The sequence below is a fragment of the Patagioenas fasciata genome, chromosome 4 (genome assembly GCF_037038585.1).
Source record: "Patagioenas fasciata isolate bPatFas1 chromosome 4, bPatFas1.hap1, whole genome shotgun sequence".
NCBI lineage: Eukaryota > Metazoa > Chordata > Aves > Columbiformes > Columbidae > Patagioenas > Patagioenas fasciata.
The window spans coordinates 25563506-25569505 of NC_092523.1; the positions used below are offsets into that span (position 1 = coordinate 25563506).

Below are 6000 nucleotides of genomic sequence, written 5' to 3' on the forward strand. Positions count from 1 at the left end.
CTTTTCTGCAAGTAACCTCAGGTGTTCTGCCATGTTGCCCTCACACCAGATACAATTCGCAAACTAAAAGAAGCAGGTAAAGCCACCAGTGTATTTTCCTTAAGTGCCTCATTAAGACAGAGCTCTGTTGTGACAACAGTGAGAGGATCTTGGAGTTACATTTTGGGATGGAGATGACATGCCCCGTGGGAGGTGTGTCCTCACCTGGCACTGTCAGAAGCTGTGCAACCTGCCTGGCTGCACCGCAGCTTGCTGTCCTTTTTTTGCCCTTTACAATAACTCTCCTCAACCTCTAAGTCCCAGCTTTCCACCGCTGTGCTTGCTGTGTAACCTGTTACACCTGTGGGAGCTGGGTACGAAGCAGTCTTCTGATTTTGAGGTTTGCATTTGCAGGAGTGCAGGAGCCCTCAGCCACAGTGGGTCTGTGGGCTGCTCCTCTCCACCCAGGGCCTGTGAGCTGCCAGGGGCTTGGCCTCCCAGCAAGCCCCAGCATGGAGATATCACAGCAACACCTGTCTTTGATAGCAGCGGCTCTTTTTATCTTTGATGTAAGCCCTTCACTCAGGAGAAGGGGTACAGTTGGTATGCTGTGTGTTCCTGCTGTGTTCGGACAGCAAATACTCTGTGGGGGCTCCTGGAGCTAGAGAGGTGCATTGCAGAGGTTTAGTTTGGGGGTGTCTGCACGATGCACCTCCGCTGCATGTAAACATGTCCTTAGATAACCCTCGCTGCTCCTCCAACCTAGGCCCACAACTTGCAGGGTGCTGCAGCAAGCTGCTGCTCTTCTCCTCTCGCTTTTATTAATCCTCCGGAGGGAAGAGAGCTTTATTTTCAAATAGCCATGGACAGCACCTCCTCCAGCACAGAAATAATAGTAATGTCCTTTCTGTTGTTATGCTGAGCTCTTTCACATATGTGAAGCAGTTTTCCAGTCCTCCTAATAAAATGAGGACCTGAAAATGCTAGCGTAAAAACTTCTGAATGTGGCATTGCTGTTCTCTCTTAATTTCTCAACTCAGAAGAGTGGATAGTTTGCACATGGCATCTTGGAGATATCTTCTGCCTTGTGGATGGCTGAGAATTAACAGGAGAAAAGTTGGGTGCTTTCTTCATAGCAAACATACATTTCTCTATCTCAAAACTGGAAGCTGTCTCTGGTGAAATCAGGAGTTGGGTAAAATCACAAGGCTGTGTGGTCAGATTTAACCTTGGCTGGGAGATGCACTGAGGGCTGGTCTGGTATTTACTCTGAAGTCACATCTCTTGGAAGGGAAGTGAAACAGGCAAAGTGCAGCAGAAGCAGTTCAACAGGAAATCATCATTTCGTACCAAAGCAAGCACTAAGAACAGAACAAAACCCCAAGCCAAGTAGAACTTATCTAGTTATTAATCCTTGTAGAAGGGGAAAAGAAAACAAAGAAATTGCCTGCATTCACAATTTCTGTCTCTCAGCACACAGAAGCAGCAAGGTCTGAGAGGCCCCTGAGACAACATCAGATATCACCACAGCGCATGTAGACACTTGCGTGTTTGGCTGGGTGTGAGCTTGTGCAGAGGTCAGGGGAACTAGGAACGCTTGTGCCTGTGGGAGGGAGGGGGTGTTCACATGTATCCCATAATAGTCTTGGGTGGTTAGCCCAAAAAAATGTACTCAAATGACTCAGCGACTCGAAAATAATGGTGAGAGCTGAACGCCCTCCACTCTCCAACAGACAGAAGGGCTCCAGCAGGACACAGGACATGGGCTGTGGGACTACAGCACAGAAAAAGGAACTCATCAAAAAGGAAGGTCACCCAGATACGTGAGATCTATGTCCCACATGTTAATAAACAATTACTTTCTTTTTGACCTAGATAGCAGGGTAAAATTAAAAGTCTTTTTTTTTTTTTTAATTAACAATTTGCAACAAAACCAGGAACATTTATTTCAAGTCAGACTACTTGCAAAAATATTTAAGTGTGTGATTTCTTGGAGAGAAATTCCACGAGAAATCCAATAATGATAAAATAGTTTATTTGCAGCAACAGATGACACTAAAAGAGAAAGCCTCTCCGCGGACTTTTGGTAGAACTTTCCACCTGCACTGCTGTGCACTGCCCAGCTTCTTGTTCTGTGCATTTGCTCACAGCTTCTGAGCCCTCAGCAGTCTCCAGTATACCCACCCACCAAAGAGTAATGCTCTTGACCTTCTAAGCCTAGAAGGATGTATGCTCAAAAATAAATTTCAGTAGGAAATCATGGTTATCTCTGCATTTGCCTTGGCTTTCAGGAAAGCTCTGTGTCAATACTCAAATTCGAAAACTCTTCTTGTTTCTAATACCCACACTGATAGAGGAGCTTGAAAGCATCTGACAACTACCTTCAGTAATGGGTGGCAGATGTCACAAACCAACTTCCACGAGATCTAACTAATTTTCAAAGTAATTCCTTAAAATATTCCCACGAGGTCACAATATGGCAAAAAGACAATTAAGATTGTGTCTTTGAGCACCATTGATCAAACAGTAATTGTGTCCTCCTCCCAGGCTTTGGGTAGCTGCTGCCTACACCCACTGGTGAGGAAATCCCTAAGGCCACGGCTGGGCAAGCGCCAGCGTCCAGCTGCGTGTCTCTCACTCTCCAAAGAGGACACAGAGATCAACAACAGGTGACACACAAGGAGAAGAAGAGAGCCCAGACTACTAGGAGAGCCAAGCATCAGCAATGGGGATGGAAGGAGCAATTAAACATTACAAAACATCAACACACCTTGTTGGTAAATAGGGACAGAAGGCTATGTGACAGGGAAATTTTCAAGATCACAATATTTTCTCTGTTCTCTTGTTTTTTCTCTCTCTTTTTTTTTTTTTTTTTAAAAAAAGGGCCAAGAACCGCAAAAGGCATACACATCACGTTGAAGAGTAGATTGCACCACAAGCCATTATGAAATCTGGATTCACACAGAATAAGTGTGCTGTCCCAAACAGGGATAACAAAGTTAAAAACACACTGCTTGCCAGCTTGAAACCTAGAGATAGTGACCGGCTCTGGCAGGAATACTCTGAAGAGCACTGAAGTCCAGTTTTGATAATTTCTATAACAATTATTTACAACTGAGCATGTGAGACAATGCTGGTGATAATTATAAAAGAACAGCGCAGTATGTCTGTTCCAATATTTGAAAAGGACCCTTACCCTTAGCAGCCCCTTTATATTCATTACAGCAAGATGAACAGTAAAACACACTCATCTGTTCATTCACTAGATCGGCATTTCTCTTTGTTAATTAAATTAACCAGAAAGAAACCTAGATCAGAAAAGTAATTGCTTCAGTTTAATTATTGCAGACCTAGTACTAATCAAAGTAATCAATAGTTGAACATTTCTTCACCTAGGAAGTTAAATACAAATCCAAACTAGCTTTTATTATCTTGCAATAAGCAGTTTTCCAGATCCCTCGCCACCTCTGCTGAGCAGTACAAGTTGCCACAGACCCGATGACTTACAGTGCCTGGAAGTCAGCCGGGACTTACCTTCAGCGCCGTGTAATCGACTCCACCATCCCTGCCAGACTGCTCCTACAAAAGCAGAGAGTTTATATGAATTTTATAGGGCCTTAATTGTATTTTTTAAATACTATTAGCCTAGTAATTAGTGGTTTGTCAATAATGACCTTGATAAAGCCTACATCTCTACTGGCATTATAGACAGAATTGTTTTAAGCAGGAGAAACGAAGAGGAACATGGTGCACTGAGTCACAGCCACCTCCCCTCCAGCCAATGCTAACACAACTGTGTTTTAGCAGCACTTTCTACTGTGATGGCCAGTGTGCTTTTTGGTGGTTTGTGTTTTGTTTTGTTTTGGTTTTTTTTTTTTTTTTTCTCCTCAGCAGTACTCTCATTTCTTCTAACTCTTTTGTCTTCTGTAATCTTTACTACATTTCACTTCTTACTTTTTTTCTGTTTTTCCCAGACATACTCATCCAGCCCCAGTTTATCGCAAAATTCACCAGTTTAATTTGCAGGTAGCAAAAGTCACAGGCTCTACCCAGTGAAATGAGTAACAGATCATGTGCAGAAGCAAGTGGAGAAAACTAGAACTAGGCTGTGAGTAACTGTGAAAGGTTGCAGGCAGACACCATGCAAAAACCTAGAGGGCTCTGAAAAGTACCTTTTCCCTCTCATCTGCTACCACTACTTCAGTACAAGCTGAAGTTGAGCCAACAGAGAAAATCCTGTCAGCACTCCCAAAGGTAGCTCAGGTCAAGTCACCTAACTCAGCATAACCTGTCCCTGAGCTGCTGGTGGCAGCAGGGAAGGCATTGCCCAGCCATCAGGGAACAGCCACCACCTGGGAACACACTTGATTATGCACATGGCCTATTGCAGTGGCACCAGCTTCATGCCATCACCCTCCTGTTCACACCTTCATCAAGCAAAGATTCACCAGGTGAAATATTTCTCCACTTTAGAAATTAAGATCTTTATTAAAAAAAATGAAACTTTCCTTAAAGTGTGCTTTTGTACGTAGTTTTCTTGCAGATAGAGGAGTGATGTTGAAAATGGCTTTGCAAAAAGCTTGATCTCTGAGATATGTTGTTGTTTTAATTCATTCTTCTGTAACATAAAGTAGTTGTATGATACATCATTGGGTTGAATTCTCCAAACTACCTGGGCAGCAGGACACCTACTGCAATCCAGCCTGTTACATTACAGATATCACAAAAAGCATAACTTTGAACAGGAAGCTTACCATTAGCGGGCAGCACCATAGTGCAAGTAAAGTGTGGTAATAATTGGAAGAAAACCATCAAATATTCCTGAAAATTTTGCCTGGTGGGACAATTTTGCACACCTATCAATGAGTTCTGCTTGTCAACAGAAGGATGCTTTGTTTCCTAGCTGACAGTTACAGCCCCACGAACATCTGACTATTTGATAATCGGATACATGGTGCTGGAAGAGACTTGGTGAGCTCATCCAGCGTGTCCTCCTGCCTGGAGGAATGATCAGTTGTTCCCACACCGTTTCTGACAAATAATCCATTCATCATCATTGTTAATAATGATCCTGGACACCATGTTGTGTCCACAGTACTTGCAGTGGGGGTTGTACAGGTGAATGCAAGTGGGATTTATGAAGCTTTTGCTGATGTATAGTATCATAGGAAAAGTATCCAACTCCCTGTTCTTTACCTGTGTTGGCTTAGGGGAATTAAGAAATTCAAAGGAGAGGGAAAGGAAAAAAATGATTTATGCTAGCAAAAAACCAGGATTCTGAACACAAAGGTACTTTTTGTCTATCTTTTTTTTTTTGTTTGTAATTAGGATCATACTTTATAATAGTGATCATGGGAGCAATGCATGACACTTCCTAGCAGAAATCACTCAAATTCCTGCAAGAATTTTTGCAGTATGCAGCACTTTCAAGCATAATGGGCTTAGATCCAGAAATTTACTGCTTGTAAACCATCAAGACTATAATGGAGAGATTCAGAATCCCAGAAAGAAAATTCACTTACTATAATTTCAGCTTCTGTTTCTGTGGCACTGCAAAAACCTGTAACCAAAGTCGAAAGCTTTGCCATGTCCATCAGTGCAAGGTAGGAGCCAAATCAAGAGGTGTCCACCATTTTGAATAGTCCCAAGACCTGACCATATGCTAGATGGGATGTCAAAGGTCTGAAGGAATGTCCTTCGCAAAGGCAGAAGTCTTAGAGAGGGGGGAGAGGAAAGGAAGGAAGGTGAAGTGGCTTATTCAGCTTCTTCTGTAGTTTTGGATAAGAAAAATATTTTCTTTGCACCATGTCAGCAAAAGCATTTCCTGAAGTCGTGCTCTCCGCCTTTTTTTTTTCCTTTTCACTGAAGCAGCTTTCTAAAAGGCATTGGAAAATGTGGGTGCTGGTCGAGGGAATGTATTTACCTATCTCCAGGCTTCATCCTGACTCTGTTACAAGAGCACCCAGGCACTTCCCATCCGGGATGCTCCTTCTGTGCCCACGGTGAGCTTCACTTAAGCAA

The 6000-nt window shown here is 43.0% G+C and overlaps 1 protein-coding gene across 1 annotated transcript in view; it reads right to left on the bottom strand.

Moving 5' to 3' along the window:
- The window catches only part of RBM47 (RNA binding motif protein 47), an 88775-nt gene extending 83155 nt beyond the window's left edge, over positions 1–5620 (bottom strand). Inside the window, exons 1-2 of the mRNA XM_065837641.2 lie at positions 5502–5620; positions 3514–3558 (exon numbers count right to left, since the gene is read on the bottom strand). The gene's annotated coding sequence lies outside the window, so the exon portion shown is untranslated. The remainder of the gene's footprint in view (positions 1–3513; positions 3559–5501) is intronic.
- Positions 5621–6000: the final 380 nt, after the last annotated feature.